The following is a 25,011-nucleotide window of genomic DNA, read 5'->3' on the forward strand; positions in this document are numbered from 1 at the left end:
AATGATTGTCAGTGGGGAAGCTCCAGCTTATTCATGGGCCTGAAAACCTAATAGTCTTGCTTTACAAATGTCTTTACTTTACTGACATTATTTCTTACTCATTTGCACACCAACAAAACAATTTGCCCTTCAATTCCACCGCTGGGCAGGGCACTCAAACAAAGCTTCTGTTTACATCGGTAAAGTGCACTCAATACCACATTCTGGAGGTAATTTCCCCAAGGAAGCCATTCTCTTTTCCTCTTCTTCTAGCTTTCAAACACACACATCCAGAAAGCCTCCCATTATGCACACTCTCTACATGCATGCATGCCTATGTTCTGTATCTTTATGCTGAGCAAACACCCTGCTGTGTCTCACTTGTTTCTTGTGTCACAATGATGAAAGGCACCTGCTGTTCTCAGCAGAAACCCCTCTCCGCCCTATGGAACTGACATCCTGCCTGCATTATTCACAAGTCGAGTGGTAATTCAGTCGTTTCTCGGAGAGTCTCAACTTTCTTGACATGGTCCAAAGGGAAATGCGGGACAGCTGAGTGGATCCATGCACTTTTGTAACCTTTCGCACAGAGAAAATAGGGCAATAAAGTGAATTACTTTCTTGTCACTTATGTTCACCTTGTAGAATTTAATGATGGCTCTCCCCATGCTGCCTGAGACAAACGTATTTCAGACTATATGAAATGTTTTTCCAATAACTCTATTAAAGCGGCCCGTAACTGAATTTCTTTGCCGTGATGTATTGCGAAAAATGCAGCAGAGAATTTAGACTCAGCAATGTTAACGCAAAATTCACTGTAGGGGATCCATTATTGCCAAAATATATTATGGAAGGACGTGCCAAAGTGCTTATGAAGGCTCTACACAGCGACTAACTCCTGAAAAGGCATTTAATAAATGTGTATTTATTCGGCAAGCAATGTTATATTTAATGTTCTGGGCCCTCCTTTATAAAGCTTTGCGTAGGAGTCACGTGGGAAGGTGGCGTACGTAGGACAAAGCAAGTAAATACGCACACAAATAATCCGATTTATAAAACACTGCCCACGCACGTCCTACACCGGTTTGCCTTTGTAAATCACAATCAATTATGTTCAGGTAACGCCCATATTTGCCTGTAAATAGTCAAAGAAACGCCCTGCATGAATATTCATTTAGACTGACTGCCTGATGACGATCGCAGGAAATGCCAACAGAACAGTCCAAAAAAAAAAACCTTTCACACCGAGTAAGGTTTTGATTCTATTTGGGGAGGTGCAGACAGGTGAACCATATTGTCCAGTGGACGCAGTTTGAAGATAACAAAGAGGTGGAGCACTCTGTGAACGCTGCTGCCTCAGAAAGACGGATCGTCACCAAATAAATAAGTGGTTAAATAAGGTGATGACAAAATGAACACAGCCTCTGTAGAAAAGGCTATGGACTTTTAGGTTTACAGGTGGTTTTCCCTGTTTATTTAATGCACTTCCTGAGTTCAGTCTTATGACTCTTATTTTGACATGGTCGTTTCAGGATGTGACATCACGTGTTCCTCCATCATTGTGAGTTCAGGTGCCATGATTCAGAGTTACCTGACTTCAGAAAGTGTCCTTCACTCAAAGTAATCCTGGTGTTTGTGTGCATAAATGACCAACGTAAGTGACCAAATATTGCAGTTTTGGTTGAGTCAAGTGAATATTGATGCATATTTTGGTGTATTTTGTATTATCCTGTAGTTATTTGGTAGATTGTGTCAAACCTGCCTAGCTCACATGCTGCCAATGTAATGCTAGTTTAACTACCTCAGATGTGTATAAGTGGTTAGTATAGTGCTCAGTGTGGTGTGAATTTAGTAGTGATGCCACAGACAGCAGTTGATTTATTGTATTTTATTTCCTTTGTTTAGAATCACGCAAACATGCGAACAAACCTTTACCTATGTATATACTGAAGTTTAATAGAAGAAAGTCAAGTTTAATCCACCCGTCTGGCGTCATCCTTTCCAACCAAACCCCCCCCATTCAACATCTTCAGGTCTTAAGTAGTGCTCTGGCCGGCACTCCTTGATTGTGTTCGATGGATCAGTTTAATATACAGTCCAACCACCTGCTATCTCCCCTACAGCCTCGCAGGCAGAGTGTTTGTGCCACGGGCCGGGGACAGGGGACATGAGAAACTGTCAGAAATGATCGGGGAATCCCTCCGGAGTCAGGAATGAGAGGAGAGACCGGTGCGTCTGGAACTCAGTAAGTAATGTCCCCCCCCACCAGCATCAATTCTATCAACCAGTTAAAGGAAATACAACCATTATGTTGTGTGATGTCAGAACTACAATGTACCAAATATATAGTGTTATTAGTTTTCATGTATTTTGTGTTTTACGAGCGACCCATCACGTTCCGGAACAGAATAATGAACTTTATTTGTAAAGGACTGTTCAAAAACAAAGTTATAAAATGCTTAACAATTTAAACACATTTTCAAAAAACCTCAACGGCATCAGTTTAAACGTAACATCTTTCTGTTTACCAGATCATTTATGAGAACACATTTCATAACATATTCGAGGGGGGTTTCAATAACATATCCGTATTTATGTATTTCTCAAAGTTGGCAATATTTCGATTTATGGTTTCTTTTCCACATGGTTCTCTCAGTTCTTCCTTCTGCCAAGTCGCAGTTTCAGAGTGTGGGTGGAGGACCGCACATTTCCGGTCAAGTTTGTTTTTTATACATCGCAAAGATTGCTTAGAAACTGGCGTACGCCATGTTTATAAATGAGGTCCCTGGTCTTTAAAGGTTGCTGCTGTGACAGTAGTTACTTTAACCATGATATAGGTCATGGGATCTTACAATATTATCTGCCAAGTCAGTTCTCATCTCATCATCCAGTTAGACCTCAGAAGCTTTTCTGTCCAATGATGGCCATACTGAGAAACAATTGGACATAAAACAGTTTGATGGCCACTGGCAGGAATGGTCTCCTGCAGCGCCCAGTAGAACACCTTGGGCAAAAGGTAAGATGCTCCTCTTCTCTTCATCACGTAAAAGGTATATGAACAGCATCCTCTTCTAAGTCTCCGCCTGAGGAAATTCCAACTCATCTCCTCATGCACTTGCTAGGCCAGCCTTTCTAACTTCTCTCCATGAAGTGGTTTTAAATTGTTTCAATCAAATCCATTAAATCCACACCAGCTAACACAGCTCTTAAAGGTCCCAAATTATGCAAAATGTGCTTTTTAATGTATTGAATATATGTATAAGTCTCCCCTATGTGTTAAGAGATTCAGAAAGACAGTGTCAGCAAAAATGGTTTTCTCTCCTTCCCTCCTGATCCAAATTTGTTAAAGCCGCTCAAAAAATGGGTGAGTTAGGTTTCAGGTCCATACGTGACGTACAATTCCTCTTTGACGTCATTTGTGGGTTGTACGGCATCGGCAGCAAACCAACAATGGTACGCCCCGCCCACCCTCTTACCGGAATCCCCTCCAACAGCACCTCTGTGTACCTACGTTCCAGATAAGACCGTAGACCTATGCCACGGGAAAGGAGACAGTGTTGGACTGGGTTAAAGATTAGAAAACTGGCGCAAAATATTCCCCGACAATTACCATAGAGTCGCTCGGCTGGGGGCGGAGAGCCAGAAACATTTCTGCAAAGGGGCGTGTCCAGCAGCAGCTCATGGCATGCTAAAATTCATGATCCGTTTGGTATTTTAAGCAAAAAATCTCAGAGAAATGGTTTGTATATATCTGAGACCTATAATATATTGTTGAAATACAGTATAATATGTGACCTTTCATAGTGTAGGATGATGATTTTCTTTGTCCACCCCAGCTAGTTGCACTTCATTGATACTTTTCAATACATTTACATTATTTATATTAGTTTATACAATTGCAAAACAATGGAAAAGACCTCTATTCAACCCTATTGTCATTTGAAACACTTCTCAAGTATTGATTTATCACTTTGATTACAATTTCCTCCCAACCCTCCAACACTAATTTCATTTTTGAAGACTTCTCAAATAACTGGCATTTATTTGACTCACTCAAACTCCTATTACAAACTCCAATGCATGTATATTAATATGTAATTGGGGCAAAGTCAAAGAGTCTACTTAACCTTTGTCCCTGGTTTCTTTGATCGATAGAAAGTTGGAGACAGATTCTACTACGTGTACGTTGGTGTTTGAGTTCTGTCCAGTTATGATTCAATACCTGTTCAAAATACTTGGTAGGATATACGATTGTTTTTGTCGACTGGAGTCTCATCTTGTTAAACTTCCTCTTCAGCAAACCATTCATTCGTTTTGTGATGGACTGAGGATTGAAACAGACTCTTTTGTCTCACACTGTGAACGCTGAGTGACAGACTGATGTAGCGACAGAGCATGGCAAAGCAATAGTCTAAAACTAATGTTCAGAGATGTTCCTCTTCACCATTTGAATAAGATGTCAAGGACTGAAGAGAGCTTCATCTGTCCTTCTGTCATCAGTCGATAGCCTTCCCAGGCTACTACAAAACATCTCTTTTGTTCCCTCTCTTTATCAGTCAAATCGTGCGGTGTGTGCATCGCTCACACGAGTCCGCTTCAAAGGTAACTAATGCAATGCGAGTCTCAAGTGCTTGAATCTGTAGCTTGTTTCCTGAATTCAATTAAAATACAAATAAATCAAACTTTATGTTTCCTTTGTTGCTTACAACACATGACAAGCGAGTGGTTTTTGATTTGTACTCGCGCTGTACACATCCATGTCACCGCTTATTGTCAAAGCAGCGGAGATGCATACAGCCTATAATGTGTTTTTCTGTTGTATTCTGTTTGGTTCTCAGCAGGCTGCAAAAGGACTCTCGCACCACCTCTGCACCTAGCTTCATTCATTGCTATTCTTTGCCTCACAGAACAAGTACTTTCTCATTTAAATGTATGCAAAAATGGCTTAAAGGCACGCACCAGTGGACACACTTTGCCCCTGGTGGAAATGCAGGTGTGGAGATGAGAGAGCAGCTAATGTAGAATTCTGTTCTCTGATGCTAGCCTCAGGGAAGAGACCAAATCACACTTCACTGTCAAAACTATCTATCTATATATCTGGCTGTCTGTTCGATTAGCATACGTTGTAGATAAGACATTTAATATAATGGAATTTGTGCAGTTGTTTAAACATTTTGAGGATATATCAACTGTGAAAATATGTTTCTTCACGTGCTCCATTGCTTAAAACACGTTATCCTTTGCCTGACTGTGCTCTGACTAAGTATACATAATATTGTGATCATTAATTAATGAATCAAACAACTAATTAGTGAGATCAAAGTCCTTTGTTGCAAACAGTATTGATCCTTTTGTGTTTTGGCCATCCAAAATTAAATGAACTGATTAAAGAAATAACTGATGCACAGCAAAAACATGTCAATCATGGCATGTTTCACTCACAAAAATGAAAAGCAACTCTGAGTAGAAGACATTACTGTTTCCGTGGCTTTATTTGTGCTTTCCTGAATAATTTATTTGGATTTGGTCCATATAGCAATGTTAGAAGAATCCTGAAATACACCATTATGGTAGAAATAATTGACATACTGTACATACTCAAATGCGTGTGAATGCAGTGAGTGAATATCAGAGCAGCAGAAGACGCCTGCACTCTGTACAGGGGGTTGAATCCCTGAGATGTTTGAGTGTTGTACAGTGGTTCAGGTTCCTCATCAATGCTCACATATTCCCTTGTGAACAGATTTGCATGCCGTGTGTTATTCCAGAGTTTTTAAAGCATGTGCTTCAATCTCCTATGGAGTTTTGTAGTGGGAGCATGTTACAGCCTTGCGGCACACACAATTATCCCGACAGAAATAGAGAAAAACCGGAAAATAACCAGAAACATCCTTGAGCACCTAAGTCAAGTAGTAATGGATAAGTGCAGCAGGTGGGGGGTGATATTTGACATTTTTGTGACATTAACTTACGGCTCAAATCTGTAATTATATATTTTAAATGACTATTGTATCGTCTGTATTGAGTGTGGTGAAGCAGTAAAAATCAGATATGCTCTCCCTGCTGCTGAGATCATTTTGTAAGGTCACAGTTCCTGGTTGACATTAATACTGCAGTCTTACCTCATTACTTTGATATGGACTAAATATGGTTCACATTACCTAGTAATCATTAATTAAGATGAAATTGAACTTAAGCACGTGTAATGAATACTAATTACTAGGTAAAGACATTGTAAGGGGGCATTGTTGGACATTCTTTATTAGGGTTTTGTCTCAACCGTGTAACAGGGAAGCTGTACCTTCTTACTTTCGGTGTATCGAGATTTTCGCCGTCACATTTTTAAGTGATGCCAGAAAACAATATTCATGTTTGTCAAAAACTGTATGATTACTCCAAAAATACGAAAATGGTGTCGAACAGAGCGTCAGATAGCATAGACAGCTTTGTTTTCACGGAGCTCCGACTTCACGTTGTTGTTAACGTCCCGGCGCCATCATGTATACGGGCGTCATGTTCTCGCGAGAATTGATTCATCTTAGATCAGCAACACGGTATTGCCCTCAAACTACATTTTTTCTAGAAAAATACCCTGTATATAACAATATGCTTAAAACAGAGCCCACACACAAAAAAAATGTAAACTGTAAAAAGTATTGAAATTTGTTGACATAATACACTTAATTAAAGTCAACGTTCGAGGTTTTTTGTGCATGTTGGTCTAGTACAAACACCTACAATACATAACATGTATTTCACATGTTATGATTGAGTTTGTAGGTGCACCCATGTATAGCAGTGGTGAACCGTCAGGGCCCTTACGGTATTCAGAGAAAACCCTGGAACCCTCAGATTAAAAAATAAATAAATAAAATGAACCATGCATTTGAGTGGTTTTGAGTTAGAAAAGAAAATGCAACCAATCAGATATTTTTCTCGGTCTCTGGGAAGAATATCCTTTAACCAGGGTATTCTTTATCCTTGAGAGAATACCCTGGCCCTTAAACTGAATGAGATCTTACGTTTGGATTGACAATTTCATCAACCAATCATATATTGATTTGTTGCCAGTGGCCGCATTCTTTCATATTTTCCCACGGTTCCAGGGTATTCTAGAAGACCTGTGTGGTGTATTAAATCTGGAGATATACCAGGGCAGATACTCCCTGAGGTCAGAGGAATGTTGGGTGGAAGAAGAGTGAAAAACAACATCTGGAATACGTTAAAGATACCCTAGGAATCGACCTAGGTCACCTTAGTGGGGCATACAGAGTTATTGCCTGTGTGGTGTATTGGGTCTGTTCATATGCAGTTGTTTACTCCCTGAGGTCATAGAGAGTGCAGAGAGTGCATAACAAACCTCTGGACTATGTCAGAAGACCTCCAGGGATGAGTAAGACAAAGACCAACGTATATCTCACCTTATTTGGGGACGCGCAAGACATCGTGCACGAACGTATAGATCACCTTATGTGGGTACACATTCTCATAGAACATCCCATTTTGACACACACCCACATTTCTCCTATAACGTGTATGCACAAAGACTGTTCGGGGGACTTCCACAATTGGCTCTGGGAACCCCGCATCGCCCGTGTTGGTGTATGATACTATGCTGTTGTAATAAACCTTATTATATACAAGCTGGTGTCTCCGGAGACTTCTTCATCATCTTCACAAACATCGCTACAAGATATACTTCACCTGTTAGTTCACTGGCTCGAGACAGAGGATCCAGTTAAGTGCTACGTATTTATTCACGTAGTGAGTTTACGTAGTTTTTATTTCACGCTGACATGGCAACAGGTGAAGATGATGATGTTGCAGAATCGTTGTTAGTGCCCTTTTCAAGACGACCATTTAATGGAGAGATGGACATTACAAAAAAAGGCCGTGCAACGCCCGAAGGTCTTGAGCTGAATGCATTTGCTGAGTGGAGTAGGCCCTAATGGTGTGTAATGATGTAGCGAGTACAGTACCAGTAATTCAACATGATAGTGAATCTTTAAACATATTATAACTGGCACAAGCAGAGAAAGGTGGTTACATCAGTACATTATCCGCTTGAGAAAAAAGATCAACCTTACATCAGTGATGAGCTAACCGTTAGCTAACAACAAGAATGCCTTTGAGTTTCAGAAAACCAAGAGCATGGTGATAGAATAGATTATATAGAATAAGGAAGTGTGTGTGTGTTTTGTAAAACTCTAACAACTACATATAATCCTGCCTCAACCTACTTAAATGCTGCTATCATTTAATTCCTAGGCCAAATCAGTGTGTTCTAACACAAAACTCAAATATCTCTCAGCTGACTAGTTACCCGACAATTTGAAAAGCTGATTATATTTCTCTCTCTGAGTAAGAAGGGCAGAGGTAGTTCTGTGAGGTTGTATTAAAAGTGGAACTTTTACAGTTGTCTCATCTGTGTATCATTGTTCATTCCTCTTGCATAGCACTGCTAAAGTGACTCTCTGTGCTGCCTTTTTGCAGTAGCACATCCTTATCCGACTTGCAGAGAACGAGCAACGTTATAGCCTGGCCTAGTTCCTCCAGAGGCATGCTAATGTAACTATTTGGCAGCATGCCTCCGGAGGCAGGAGGGATGGACTTGTTTCACTTGATGTCAGTGTGGGGATCTGGAGGAGAGAAGAGAATTACAGGTTGGCATTGCTTCAATTGGCAGGAAGGGAGCAAGAGAAAAAGACACCATGCAATGTTTCAACCGCTAGACAGAGAGCCAAGCGGTGATTATTTCGGGGATTGTTTCAGTTCAAATATTTCCAGTGACTTAAGGTTTTGCCACTGTGCAGAACTCCATTCCCCTTGACCAAAAACACATAACAGCTCGATTTGGACGCAACTCCACCATCTGTTACAGGTGATCCAGGAGTGTATGTATGTCCCATCCAGACATAGAAACACTGCTGATTTGTACAGTAATGAAAACATTGAGCACTAATGGCTCACACATATGGTGCTGGCTTGTTGTTAGTGCCACTTGGTGTCCAAACAGCTGTGGGTGCTGATTACGAGGAACGGCCTTGAAAACTAATGCCAGGACTCCCCCCCAGCAAAGCTGTCACCCTGTTGCCCTGTGAATGTTTTTTTTTTTTTCTCACCAGCTACTGTCTCAATTCCAATAATGTGATATGCACATCATTTGCAATGCCCTCCAGATTATGCATTCCTAAATGAGCCAAGACTAATGTCCGTTAATAAGAGTATTGCTGGACATAAGGGTATTATGAAGTGTCAACGGCGAGACTTTGCATGACTATGACTGGAAGTGACACCCATGAATATTAACACATTACCTGTCAGTCTTCCCTACTGCACTGGCACTGCGCCTGAGTTTAACTGCATATATTTTTAATTTAAAATGCACCTCCTGGATGTGTTTTTTGAAGTACTTTTCTCGAGGGTAAAATGTTGTAATGACATTATAATCTCGAGAATGCTAGTAGCGCTCCGATAGCTCTTCTCTATTGGCTCCGAGCATGGAACCAGAGTGAGCGCCGATGCTTGGCATTCCTAGAGGCCTGCAGCACAACCATTTATCAGCTAAGCTCAGGTAGTTTTAACTGGTCAGCACTGTGGTCCAGACACAGACTGAAACATACGTACCTAACAGGAGTTCTATTCCCAAACATATGATAAGGCCTCATATTCCTCTTAGAAAAGCGACATGGTGAATACTTGAACACTGCAATATCAGTCGGTACACTTGAGAATACAATTGCTGTCTCTGTGAAATGACAGTGCAGCAGAACTGCTTGTGATTCTAGTCGCCTTTTTGAAGAGGGTTAACACAATGTCTGTGAACTTCTGACTGACGTAGTATCATATCTTCCAAGCAGACATTTCCTTTTAATGGTTTTGACAATTAATCCCAACTCCGACTGTCAATGTGCCGGAGTAAAAATGCCAAGTTCATTACGAACAGCTGCCACAGCCTGGAGAAAACTAAGCCTTGATATCAGAGGGAGCGGAGATAAGAGCGCAGGATTACTAACCTGTCGACACGCTGAGGAGAAATCAGACGGCCCTGTGAAGCTGTCTGTGGCATCAAAGGTCGTCCTTATTAAAGATTATTATGGAAAGGCTTGGAGATACTGTCAGATGAGTGGATTACTGTGCAAATGTATTCCCAAAAAAAAAAGGCAAACAGGAGGCGGGAAGGTCATGTTGTCTGGCTGATCAACCAGGGGGGAAGGTTTCAACTGGGGTGAACACAATGCCTCTGTCAAAGCTGCCCCATTGGTGCCCCTAAGTATATTTGTCACTGATGATTAGGAATAACCAGGATATAGAGGAGGGTTTATGAATGCCAATACCGACTGCTTAAGGTGCTTCATCACTGTTTACTTAGAATCCAATTCATCATCGACTTGCAATAGGAAAGTCAGCAAAATTGCCCACTTACCCAGAAAGTGCTGCACCAGAAAAAGTTTAATGGCAGCACTAATGCCTGCAGCCAGAAAATGGCTCTATCATTGGGATTGATCAAGATGGACTGTACTATAGAGAACTACACTGTACCAAAAGGAACATTGCTTGAATGTAAGGCCACTTATATCCTTGTGAGTTGTTAAATGTTTCTTGAAATGTGCAGGATTTCCATAAAGGTCTCTTAGCAAAATCTGGTTTTGTTTGATTCTTTCAATGAGAACATTAATTAAAATCAGAAACCTAACAGTATTTCCCATTCTACCTCTTCAGGATGACTCTTAAATACAAAGGAGGACTGGACGAGTGTTGCATGGTAGCTTTAAAAAGATTACCGTGCTGTAAAAGGTGATAAAGGACATTTCCCCCCATCTTCTTCCTGTATGCTGCTGCAAATTGAAGCCATTGTAATGGGATGCAGAACAGTGACAAACAGCTTCTTTTATAATATATAGGGTGCCCTTGACATTTAATATTGCAGACTACAGTTTGACCTATAATGGCAGGGTGTTAAACCACTTATGCTTTTCTTTTTTCCATTTACATCTAGCTTAACATCTCAATCAGGAGTTTTCTGCAATTGAGTCTTTGCTTAGACACTTCCTCGTACACTGCAATAAACTGCCAGCTTCAATCATGGCTCCATAATCAAATGTGTTATTTACAGCGGTATTAACTTGTGTTTGATCTCTGGATTTATCAGGATCTGATCACTGGTGACACAGATACACTTATTTGGTATCTCATTCTGATCATTCTGTGTTAGAATATATATTTGGGTCTGCCGGTGGACGAGTGTATGTAAATTGCTCTGTTTTGGAGACAGGCCACGCGGCCATTCGATAAACTGCAGTTTTTGGCACTTCCGCATGTGTGTCACTGCTCAGCACCGGAGGTTGCCCCTTGGTTAATACAGGTGTTGTTTAAGCTTTGCTATCTTACTACCACTCTGATGTAAACATGAACACACACACACACAACACCAGGTTATCTTTATTGCATTAAGGTCTTAATTGGAGGTAAACATTATTCGTGTCATGTGTTCACTTTTTATTTGGTGCTCTAATCCTTTTATATTCTAATTTCCTTTTATCTTGTTAGCAACCACACATCCTCCTACAACCTATCTTGATTACCAGGCAACTGGTTCGAGTTTGTTGCGGTGTTAGAGTTCCTGTGAACCATGTAAATAATATAATTAAGCTATCACCTTAATTAGGGTACAGTAGTACTGCCATGCAAACTGTAATAGTCATTTTCTGCTAAAGGAGTCAATTGGCTCTCCTACTTGCAGCATGCTACACAACTACAAGGAGGATAAGCACTTTTTCCACTAACTCTCTGCAGCTCTCCACAGCATTTGCACATTATTCAGCGGGTCAGACTGCCTGTTGAAGGATTTCTGTGATACCCTGGGGAGGCCCTGCAGTGGGGTGTCCATGTATTCCACTTAAAAGAGAAGCCTCTTTCAATTGTCTCTTCCCCAGGCCAAGCTGGCCATTTGTCTGACCTGAAGGAGTCTGTGGGGTTCTTCAGGAAAGCTGACAGAGTTTCAAAATATTGTGAGATAGAGCACTTTTGCTCCATTGAAGAACTAAAAGACTTAGTCCAAAGTTATAGATCAGTATACTGCATCACATATATTTTGAGTAGAAAGCATAAACTTTAAGAGATACAATATGTCTGTCATTTTATTCCTCTCTCTGTTATTCAGTTTCCACATTTTCATTGACTAACATATATTAAACATCATTCAGATCCTACTGCTGGAATCTGAGCTCTTCAGCAGACATCTTTTTACCAGCTGCAGATTTTATTTTTTAATCTGAAAGCATTACAAATCAGCGTTAGACTTTAAATTCAAGTGGTGAAATATCTCACCCAAGTCCCAAGTTTCACCACATATTCGTCAGTGTTTCCATTTGCAGTAGCCATTCTTACACTTTATCCAATATTCTCACACTTACAAGGAATTATGGGATATTGATATTTCTATGGATAACACCAGTTGTGTCCCCATGGAAGACTTGTTGGAATATAGTGTTCTATTGTCAGTGCAAAGTGGCATACCCAAACATGACCGAGTCTGAAATCATTCAACCATCTTCAGTTGTGACATGCATTTGGGATTGATTCGATGCACTTCCTGTTTGCTTGAAGAACATTATTAAAAAAGACTGTATTTTACAATAAAAGTGCAATGTCCTTAGCATCCTGAGAGTTCCATTCTCCGGCTAACAGACCTGAAAAGTACCACGTTAGATATGAATCTCAGTTGCTAGTTCAAACTTCCTTTTTCTGTTGTTTTTCTTCAGAAATCCCTGGGTTTCATCAAGTCATATTCCCAAAGTGGATTCAAGAACGAGCAGGCCTTGAACATCTTCGCTTTCTGTCCGCTCTCTCTCTCCTGCTTCATACTTCTTTTTTCTCCGTCTTCTCCCAGTTGAAAAAAAAACCGTATCCCCACAGTAGCTTCTTGCTGCTTGAAATGTGCTGACTTCAGCAGCTGATCTGAGAACAACTCTTGTGATCAGGAAGGATTCGCCTACTGCAACAGAACCCCTTTCTTTCTACCCCCTCTTATTTTTATCATATCCTCTTTGTTCTATCCCTCAGCATCTTTTTCTTTTATTCTCAAACCGCTCGCCTGCAGTCTATTCTCGTTGCATCCTTTTTCTCTTGCCTTATTATTTCTTCTGAGCTTTATAATATCGTCTCTATAACTTTACATGACGGTTCAATCTTGAGTGAAAAATTAACCGTCTTGCATTTTCTCTGAGGCTATGCAGAAAATATGTACAGATCATTCTGAGGTATATTATCTATTTCTCATATTCTGACAGTCCTCCATTGTAAATCTATGTACCGATAAATAAATGGTCATGTTTTATTCAATCAGGGGTTGGGGGAAATGATATTTAAGCTAATCAGTTTTAATAAAATCCAATAAATTCTACACAAAAGTTTTGCCACTCCATGAACAGTCATCTCTCAAAAAACAGTCCAATGCAGATATTTAAAAAAAGTATCTGCACCCAATGATAAAGGAACCCAGAGAGGATAAAGTAGAAGACATCCGAGCGAGTAACCTAGATCTATTTGGGCATCACAGTGGATAAGTGGTTGGACTGTCACCTCGCATCAAGAAGAACTAGCGCATGTCACCACGATGCTTTCTCTGTCACATATTCTTTATGTCGCTCCCGGTTCTCCAGTTTCCTCCAAGACTCGGCAGACATGAAATTCAGGTTGACTGGGGATCCTAAATGAATTACGTAAAGTTAAGGATGGCAATGCTTGTCTGTTCAACTTGGTTCCCTTCTTTAATCCAGTGTTCTCTTGGATAGGAACATGAAGAAATGATTTAGCGTTGCTACACTTCAAGACAAAAGAGTGCATGATGAAGCCACTTCCATTTAAATGTGCTTTCGGCAGCCATGCTGAGAAGAGAATGTTACTTATGAAGTTTTGGAATTCATTCAACCTTATCCTTTTTGCTTTATTTGACACAGTAAGCATTTCGAGAGTATTTCGGTGTACGCAGTGGAAATCGGCTGCTTCAAAAACAAGTAAAACAATAATGAAAACAAGGTTTTTGGCTCCTAATACGTCATAAAATCTGCCAATAGAACAAGTAGTGAACATTTGCTTGGTAGGATTTCTTAAAATAAGCTGGGAAAATGTATTTTAATCTATATTTACAAGGATCAGTAAATGTTGTGTTACGGCAAAATAAGCCAGAAATGCTTAATCTGTGGTTAATTCAAATCAAGTAAGATGTATTTTGTGAATCAGGATCCAACATGATCTATCTTTCACAAATACCACAGCAGCTTAAAGAAAACTTGTTTCAGCTGAGATAAAACTCATAGTAAGATACTTTCAAGAGTCTTCATTATGACTTCTTAAGTTACTTCTCAGAATGTGTCTTTACACTTGATATAGGACAAGTACTATGTCTTAAATCAACTGTAAGGACACATTCTGACTGGAAATTAGTAAGATATGCTTGGCAAGATTTCACATTTTTGCGGTGCAGTACAAACAGAATATTCTGCATATATATATCTGCAAAATATTCACTGACAACACGTTTCATTTCTTGCAATATCCACCACACCAATGTAGGTGTCAAAGCCAAGCCCTTTGCACACCAGCTATGCACCCTATCCACCTCTCAACCAGCTACAAATGATAGTTATTTCTTCTGTGGAACTATTTTTTTCCACTCCACACAAACCCTTAATCCCTCCACTCTGGGATTTCACTTATTTACTCTATCTGCTTATGTGAGAGAGAATTTCACCTGCCACAATCCGTGTTCACCCTTGTTAATTACATAAAATATATAGTCGGATTTCTTCAGTGGTTTTTCTTGGGCCTTTAAGTGTCTTGGTTGTCGATATTTGACCATTCTATTTTGAGAGTTCAACTACAGCGGTATGATGCTGTAAAATGTGTGTGGGTAATGGTGCTGGAGTGCTATCTGAGCAATCCCACAGTGATTTCCTCAAAAATGATGCCTCAATTTGGATTTTCCCAAAATTCTGCTCATTGCTCCAGGCAGAAATCATACAATCCTGATGCCAACAACAGATACGTTTAAACAGAACAGCTGCTCTACAATATACCAACAAATACCTTCAATTTAACCGATAGAAAGACATTAACTAACAGTCATGATACCAGAATCAGGTAATGATTTGTCATGATTTCTTTCAATAAGGTCCCCTGCACTTATTTCCAAAGTGACATTATCTCATTTCCTGTTAATGGTTGGATAATTATGCAGATGTATTGCTTGTGTTTCTCAGCACATGAAAATGATTACTAATGCCTGAGGAGGGAGGCTCTTGCAGTGCTGCATAGGTTCTGAGAAATCAATACGTTTTTCAAGGCATATTACTCTCTGTACAAACTGAACCTCAGCAGAGAAGAACAGTAAGGAATACTTTCGAAATAGCCTTGAGCTTCTAACAATTACCCCAAGGCAGTTGCTGGATTAATTCAGCAAGAACTTTGAAAATCACTGTTGTGAGTTAACCGTTTTTTCGTTTAACTCACAACAGAACTCGCTTTTGGAAAACTTCTGATCCCTCCCTCCCTCCCTCCTACACACATCTAATAAATCATTATCTTTTTAAAGTAATAATAATATTCTGCCCAATTTGCTCTGAATCTGGCTCACAAACCAAGAAAACATATATCGTACAGTAGCTAATGCTTTTACAATTTGCAACTCAAACATGAACTTCCTGAGGGCTGTAGGCTATAGACACCAGAGAATCCTTTTCCCCTCAAGAAGCTGTCATCCGCTTAAAAAAACATATGTGTATATATATATATATATATAAACAGACGCAGAAAAAAATAAGAGACCACTTCAAGCCTTATAATGTTCTGTTGTTTTATTATTTAAAGGCATGTATTCAGGTTTTTTTTAAGGTATTCTATAAACGACTAACAACGTTTCTCTGTGTTGGAATTTAACATTTTGTTATAAATTGAGAACTGTCAAAAAGGGAAATATAAAGTGTCATTTTACACCTTCATTCAACCCTTTAACTTTGTACAATGAGGTCATTGTTGGGTTATGTAATAGATCTTTTCTCTGTTTTGGAAACAACTGAAGCATATAATCTGTAAGCCTTCCCTTTCTGGGCTTGCATATTTGACACAAGTGTGGTGCCAACATCAATCACTGATTTAAGATTATACAAAGCCATTGTATTTAACCGTATTTTTACAACTGGAGTTTAAGACCCTACCTCAAAGACTAAGAAGTAATATAAAGAAAAGTAAAGTATCACAATGTTTCAACAATTTTGAGTATGTTTTTGACCTATTATATAGGGCCAGGTGTCTCCAGAACCCAAAACAGAACCTTAAGATTAATTATGTAAATTAATAATATGCAGTCTGATTTGGGTGGTTGTTTATTACAGAGAAGAAATTAAATTGAACAATTCTTAAACTTTAAATCGAGCGAAAGAATATCCTGTTACAGTCCACATCTATTTAATTCAAATGTCTTTTTTGCAAAGTAAAGTACATTAACAGTAATTTAATGTATTGCTTACTATTGTCTTCATCCTACTTCTGCCTTTAACTGGCACAGCGACGATATTCACCGTTTTCAAACCTAAACTCCCTCTTCAGTCTGGAGGTGCTCCAGAAATGAACTGTATAATTGAGAGAGAGATTTTGTTGATGCGCAGGATGTTTCGTTTTTATGCCCAAGTGAGCTTGTTTTACATAACAGCCTTTTGTTCTGCACTTGTAACGCACACTGGTGGATGTTATAATGCTCAGTGAGTGCTCTCTCTCAGTCACCTTCAAAATCTTTTCCTATTTAGCCTCTTCATTTTTATTAAGAGGGACCAGACTGCAACGTTCGCCCTGCTTTGTCCCAAACATTTAGGCAAGGCGTAGAACACACACAACGTAATTTGAAAGTATACAATTTCGAATTCTGCTTGCCTTTTGCCTTGCAACACATTTTCAATAAAACTGAAGTCTGGGTCATAATGGAAAAATTCAAGGGGTTTGCTTTTAAATGCTGTCCCCTGTGGTGTTTGCTTTCAGCGTGTTGCTCCGTTGCTACCCAACCAATTTTAACGTCTTGGTGGTACTCTCATTTTATGGGTAAGAGACTCAGTGCGATGACATTTTGAGAGCATGTAGTTTCCTTAAATTGATGCACAATGTTCCCTAATTACACAGGATGTAAGGGCAGGGAAAGACACGGGGAGGCATAATTAATAGAGGTTAAAAATAATGGCTTATCAGGTAGCAAGAGACATAAATGTCTGTTTGATTGGTAAAGGTCTGCTTTGCTTATCATTAAGGTTTTAATCCTAATAAACCCACTTTTATATAACATATAGAGTGTTTTTAAGGTCACATTTTGTAACTATAATATAGCTTTAATAATTTCAATGATTACATGGCTTTAGTTGAATACTCGATTGTGATTGGTCAATTCAGAACATGTGACATGTTGTTAATCCAGTAGTACAGACCGCTGTCAAGGACTTATTGACCATTGTTAAGGAGGATCAAGAAAGAGAGAGGAAAATATGTTAAAATACAGAGCGCTGGACGACAGATGAATCACCAGAAGGAGTTGAACACTAACAGGAACAGCAGAAGAAGACAGACAGGAAGTGAACACTAACAGGAACAGCAGAAGAAGACAGACAGGAAGTGAACACTAACAGGAACACGCTCTGGGCTCTGCAGTGGTTAATGGACCAGAAACTATGAACAGACTTGAACAGTTACAGAAGAGTTCATTTTTTTTAACGGAAGAAATACGATTATTTTTGAGTCAATCAAATAATTTCAATTACTATTGGTAGTCAAGTCGTTAGTTTGTTTAGTATCCGTTCTTGTAATAAGCGGAATAATGTGCCGCGAGTTGGTCATTATGGGGAGAAGTTTTCTTACTTGTTTGTCGTGGAGTTTGCCATGATCAGGGTGTAGTTGGTTTTAATTTGGCCTTCCTGTTTAGTGTCAAAGGTTAACACATCCCACTGTTGCTTCTTCGCATAAAAAGAGTTGAACTTGCCAAATACAGGTTGGCTTTTATGGTGATGCAGTCCGAGCCAACTCTTGAATTGCTTTCTCGAAGAACATACTGTAAGTAAGTTTGGCTGTGTTGTAAACAGATTTGCAAGCTCAAATACTGTTGTATTAATGAAAGAGGCATATTAAAAAGATAAAGCACAGTGATGGAAGATGCTCAGAAAAAAATCCTGACTTTCAGAATTTAGAATCCCAAACTAGGCAAGCCCCATTTGCTGATGAAGATCATGATCATGTGATATAACTGAAAGCTCCAGAACAGCAGCTGTGTCCCTTGTGATTAGATGTGTTTTTCTTTGTCTGTTGTGATCAGTACAACTATTTCAAAAAGGTCACCAGCTTTGAAAGATAACAGCCGTTATCAGTGGCATCCTAGATATTTGCTTAAAGGGGCCTGTTAAAGATAAAATGGTTTGGTGAAAGGGAAGATGGATGGATGAAACAAACACAGGACCTTAACCAAGGAGACCGGTGTCAAACTAAAATGCACTCATTTTAACGGACCTGCTATAATGTAACGATGCAAGCCACAATCTTTTTACCACATAGTGTTGGCGCTTAGATCTAACATAACTTAAGGTCCCCTATAATTATACAGCTGGATTATGGAGATGTGGTTTCTATGAATGCATCATCTCAGTGCCTTCACTCGCTGGATACCGTCTACCACGGTGCACTGAGATTCATTACAAACCTCAAGACCTTGACGCACCACTGCAACCTATATGCTGGTGCTGGGTGGTCTTCCCTGACCACATGTACACTGAAACACTGGCGCATCTTTATATATGAGGCTATTTTTGGTGCTCTTCCTCCTTATCTGAGGATCTAAATAAACCGAAAATTCACAGGATCTTATCGACTTTCGCTCCGAGGACTTGTTTCTTCTAACTGTACCAAAAGTCTGTACTGAACTTGGGAAGAGGGCGTTTAGTTACACTGCTCCTGTGGCTTGGAACCAGCTGGAGAATGACCTGAAACTCAGAGAGCAGGTTTCTTTAAACAGAATCAAAGATACTCTTATTAACTGTGAAGCAGGCTGTCTGTAAATGCTTTGGCTAAACTCGAAGTATGACTGTGCGTCTGAAAATTGTCTGTTACGATCTTCGGACCAGGACTCTTGAAAAAGAGATGTTTAATCTCAATGAGATCCTATCCTGGTTAAATAAGAAAAAAAACAGTATATTATAGGTCTCACACAAAACATGTCTCTGAAGTGTTTGGCTCAATTACAAAACAGATCTTGCATTGTAGCCATATTTGAAAAGTGCTGATTCTGTGTCTATAGCTTTAAATGCTAATGAGCAAAAACAAGTGGTCAAAATCTGATCAGCTCCTTTTCAGATGCATCAGGACAAAAAGACAGAGAAGCTTTTTTCCTGAAACTTTCCCAATCTCTTAACACAGAGCGGAGACATATTTGTGTATAAAAGACACACAAAAGTGGAGTTTGCATAATAGGTGATCTTTAAAGTGCAACCAAATGCAACGGAAACCCTTTTAGAATGTTGGATATGCTATGTTTGGTTTGGATCTTCTGAAACATTCCATTGGTGATGAAACAACTGATAACGCTTACCATTTAATGGCCTGCTAACATTTAAAATAGGGCTGCAGTGTGGTTAAGATTAGGGATCATGCTGATGTTTGTGTCTATGAAGTACAACCACTCAAGCTGCAGTGTTTTCCTTATTTTCCAGACCGTTCATTTAACATCTCAGTTGATGACTATTTTCTGGGTGTCGTTAGGCTCTTATCTTTGCATCTTGTGTTTTCTTTGCTATTGCCTGCAGCTGTCCTCTCATTTGTAACTTGGCAGCCTTGAACGTACAGTAAACAAAGATTACACGCTGCTGATTAATAAAACAATGGCGAACATTTCTCTCACCACGTGAGTGAGCTCTGCATTATGGTGTTTTTCCACAACCCATGTTCAAAGCACAAAAAGCGGTCTGAGGGGGGAGAGAACAAGCGACTGAATTTCCTCCCCACAGGCTGTTAAATTCAATGTGTAATGGAAGATCAGAGTCTCTGGCCTACTGAGGGATTACTGCAACCTCTGGCTGAACTACACACAAACAAATACTACTGAAATCTCTTCGTTTACAAAGACAAAATCCATGTTGTGCTGGTTAATGCCATATCTGACGTATCATAATGCACTTTTATTATTTCCCTTCTAAATGTGACAAAGAGCTTTGAAAGCTTTTAGCACTCTTGCATCATGGAGAACTGAAACTCATTTAGGCTTATCCATTCAACAAATCATTTAGTAGATTAGTAGCTAAAGGTATATTGGCATTAATTACTGTCGTTCCCCCATTCCTTAAAGCCAGGTATGGTCTCTTGTGATGAAAGCTGAGATGTTTCTGCTCCTTTAGATGTACTTTTATTAATCCCCGTGGGGAAATTCAAGAATTCTGCATTTGACCCATCCTAGTGTTAGGAGCAGTGGGCCGCCATATGTACGGCGCCCGGGGAGCAGTGTAGGGAACGGTGCCTTGCTCAGGGACACCACGGTAGCACTTGATCTTTCGGGGACTTGAACTGGTGACCTTCCAGTTCCCAGGCCAAGGCCTTTTCTTATATTGTAATTGTTGAACATGTATGTAAACATAAACTGCCCGGCCAAAAACAAAAGGTCACAAGCCTGTGGGGGCAGTGCTATGATCTGGGGTTGCTGCAGTTGGTCTGGTCTAGGTTCAGCAATGTGCCCAAAGAATGAGGTCAGCTGACTACCTGAATATAATGAATGACCAGGTTGTTCCATCAATGGATTTGTTCTTCCCTGATGGCACGGGCATGTTCCAAGATGACAATGCCAGGATCCATCGGGCTCAAATTGTGAAAAACTGTTTTTTGGCCGGGCAGTGTACACTACATCACAGTAGTATTCATGTGTTCATATTAAGCCCACTTTTCAAAATAAATTCAGTCCAATAGTCGATTTTAACAAATGTTAGTTGAAAAAAAGTATACTCTACATATTTCCCCTTATGATAAGCATTCTAAGGCTTCTGTTTGAAGGAATGAGCGGCCAAGACCTTTTGTAACAAAATACATTTTCTGTATGTGGCCCTCAGTCAAAAAAGTTTGGACACCCCTGCTTTAAACCATGTATACAGGACATTGCGACCAGTGTACAGAGGTAGAGACAATGGGCTTTCACAAGGGCTAATCAGAAATATCCCTCACCAGAGTGATGCACAAACAAACACGTTTCCAAGAGTGTAAACAAAACACCTGAACTGAGTTTAGATGGTTCATGATTTATGTAAAGCAGCAATCACCATGCGTTACAGAGTGCAAATCCTCGACCTAGTGTGGATGTGACCTTTCATACTAATTCACAGCTTCTCATTATGAAACTTGCATATTAACAAGAACATATTTAATTTTCCATATGCAACACTTCATCATTTATTGTTCAATTGGAGTATTCCTCATCAGGGGGAAATTAAAAATGGCTCTCAGGAAGCCCAGTTTAAGTCAAGAGAATTCCTTTGCATAATCAGATTTGCTAATTAGAAGAAAAGTGGAATTAATCCGTAGCCGTACACCAAGGCCCAGATTAGTACAGGGAAACAATAGGGTGTGGGAGTGTGCCAATTTATGGTTACTGCTTATTGACACAAGCTATGTTTTGTCCCTTATGCAAATGTTTGCATCTGAACACTGGAGCAGTAAACACAAACTGACATTTGAATTGGGTTTTTTAAGCATGTTCCCATTTCAGGTCAATGTGATCTACATCCAATGGAAAACAGTGATGTGTTGATCAGTCTTGATAGTGTGTGGGATGAAGGGGATCTATGGGCCGAAATGGAATATTATATTTATAACTATATTATATTGTTGTGTATTCACCTTAAACTTGACTCGCAGTGCTTTCTGTAGCTTAGAATAAGTTGAAGAGGATGCTGCTTCGTTACATCCAGTCAAAATAAAAGAAGAGGCAAATTAAGACTTGTCAGCCGTTAGCATATTTGACAACTTCTAGGACCTTAAGATTTAAATAAGAATGTGATGTTGATATACAGACAACTCTATAGTGGGAAAAAATATTTTTGGGCACAAAGCGATCAGGTGGCTGACATGGACATTTAATTACGACACACTTCTGCAACTGGGGCACTTCTTGGCCATGTCGTACCGCCATGTTTGCCTTGAACAGACAGACAGACTCTACAACGTCACCACTGAGTCCTTCACACAAGAGAGGCCTAGGAATTAAACATTTCATCAAGTTTTTCTAGAAATAACTTCTAGTCTGCTGACGTTTTGACATGTGATGATTTAGGACTTTCATAACTGACAAATTGGCAGTAATGAATTATAAAGTGATCACGCGTGCAGTTAGTGATCGCATGTTCAGAATCGTAAAAGCCTTTGAAAAACAAGCCGCATTGTCGCTTTTTATGATCATTGGAATGTTTTTAATGACTCTTTGTGTGACGATGAATGTTTCTTGTTTCTACATTACTGTTTATTTAGCTGACCCTTCTTATCCTGAGCAATTTACACAGCACCACTACCCCATCAGCCATGCCTACGGCAGCAACTTGGGGTTCAGTATTTTGCCCAAGGACACTTCCTCATGTTGACTGCAGCGGCTAAGCATCAAACCACTGACCCTCCGACTGGTAGACCCCCTTTTCCTGCATTTTACTGATGTTATTGTTTAATATCCCAAAATGTAAAATGTAGCAAGCAACTATGTGAACCTTTTGAGAGTCAAACGTAGGATCCCAAATGCAGGACTGTGTAGTAGTGGTAATAAAACCTAGTTTTATTGGAGAGGAGGATCTTAACGAGCGGCTGATGGTAGGGAATGGGAATCCAGTGGCAGCTAATTAGCAAACACTCTAATCAGTCAGCTCGCTCTCACACACAGACAGTGATGCAAGAGAGGTCACATTAATAGTCATCTAAATTACCAAAAGTCACTTCTCCTAAAGCTATTCATGCCCAGCGATATCTGTGAACATTTCTTATCAACATGCAAAAGTTCCTCGACCTTTGAATGCAGAAAATAACCGAAAGAGAATAATGATGATTAACTGCAGGCATTTCTGTAATTGAGGAAAATTACCAGATGATCCATAATTAATGCGAGAAAAACTCATTGCCAATTCTTGATATGTGATAAGAAGGTGGAAAGAGGCACTTATCTGCGGATAAATTATATTTTTCGAGAAAATTGTATTGCATGTATTTCAGAGATGTTCATTTGGCAGCAGAGGTGAGTGTGATATTCAATTCTATAACAGGACATTTATTTTTATTGCAATACCATTCCAATGAATTCATTCTGCAGCTATACTTCACCTGAAGATGAACTTGTGGTACAGTTAAAACATAAGCAAGTCCAAAGAATAAAGAAATCATCTCACACAGGAGTCCGAGAACTCTTGACAAAAGAAAAACAGACTATCCATGTTTCCACTTCTTTCGAGCGATGACTGGCATAGTAATGACTCCGTGATTGTGTGTGGCACCCACTTGTCGTTTGATTCGACACTCGCCTGTTTTTACCTTTGTCTTTCTGTCGACAGGATTTGTTTCCACTCCATCTGTTTGAGGAGACCCCACCCAATCATCGAAATGACGACAGCTAAAATCACAGGAAGGTGTAAGAGGCTGAGTCCAGCAGGGGTTTGAAATTTTGACAGAGCTTCCTCTTGGAATAAACGCGTGGTTGCAGGGATCTAAAAATCTGCTTCGAGGAATCCACTCAGTAAATTAAATGGATTTGCGGAGAACAGGGAGGCCTCGCAGAATGATTTTCAATCAGAAGGAGATGAATGAATATGCCGAATGGCAAACAGCTGTCGGATACATTTGTTTTGAACCCTTTCTGTGAAATTAAATCCTCAACTGATTATGGAAGGATGGTATTACATAGATGAGGATGAGAAATACAAATATGAAACAACTCCAAATGTGAAGAAGCGCAATTGTTTTCTCTTTAACCATTGGAAATACATCTCCATACTGATGCCGCTACCCCAATTGGCTCTCGCTGATAGAAATCATCCAACAAATGTCTTTCATGATTGCAGCTAATGTTTGCATTCAGCTGCTTGCCAGTTTGGATATCGTCTCTGCGGCTCATTTATGCATTTCTTGAGTCAAGATTAAATCCCTGCGAGATATCATGCACCTGCATTCTTGAGACTTGTAATATTGACCGGGTTTGTTAGTTTGAGCAACTGAAAACATGAATTGAACGTTTAAAAGGTTGTGTAATTGCTTTCTTATCACTAAAATCTTGTGTTATTTTGATAAAACTGCCAATAAAGTTGCAATTTTCAGACCGTATTCTTGCTTCTTCTTGTGTAGCGCGGCTGGCAAGCATCTCAGAGTTTCAAATCCTGGCCAGGAGGCCGGTGTGTGCATAGACGGTATTCAGTGCTAATCTGATTAGGTTGGGGAGATAGGGATGCCTGGACTATATGTCACCTGAGTGCAGTCTCGTCGCTATTGATTAACTGAGCAAACATCAGATGGAGACTCCAAACATTTACAGAGAAATGTACACACACACACACACACACACACACACAACAACCAGCTATTATGGGCTGTGACAGATGGTGGTCAGATAGACTCCTATACAGTGTACGTGCTCATTTTCGAAGGGCATTTTCCTGGATATTTCCTGCCAAAGCGGCACTGTCTGATCACTCTACCAACAGGCTGCTGGTGATAATACATTGGCAGATGCCTCTCATCAAACAACCCAACTCAGTCATAATGGGGTGAAAATTAGAACTCTATATGACTATAACAAGCAATGATTGCAAGGGCGAGTGTTTCAAATACAAACCAGGCCATGAACCTGTCATCGGACTGACAATAGCCAATCAAATCTTGATCAATGATTCACAGATTTCGGAGGCATCATGCCATCAACACCTCATTGATCACGTCAACTTCTGATTAAAATGGCACCACTTTGGAGAGAAGCATCCATCTGTTGTGCTGCAAGGAGCC

At 39.8% G+C, this 25,011-nt stretch overlaps 1 long non-coding RNA gene across 1 annotated transcript; it reads left to right on the top strand.

The window, feature by feature from the left end:
• Positions 1-1,285: 1,285 nt before the first annotated feature.
• Positions 1,286-24,203, top strand: LOC134858097 (uncharacterized). The gene is made up of 4 exons (XR_010164927.1): positions 1,286-1,379; positions 1,512-1,633; positions 2,103-2,224; positions 23,571-24,203. It is a non-coding gene; the product is annotated as an uncharacterized LOC134858097 (long non-coding RNA).
• Positions 24,204-25,011: the final 808 nt, after the last annotated feature.

Source organism: Eleginops maclovinus, chromosome 21 (assembly GCF_036324505.1).
Source record: "Eleginops maclovinus isolate JMC-PN-2008 ecotype Puerto Natales chromosome 21, JC_Emac_rtc_rv5, whole genome shotgun sequence".
Lineage (NCBI taxonomy): Eukaryota > Metazoa > Chordata > Actinopteri > Perciformes > Eleginopidae > Eleginops > Eleginops maclovinus.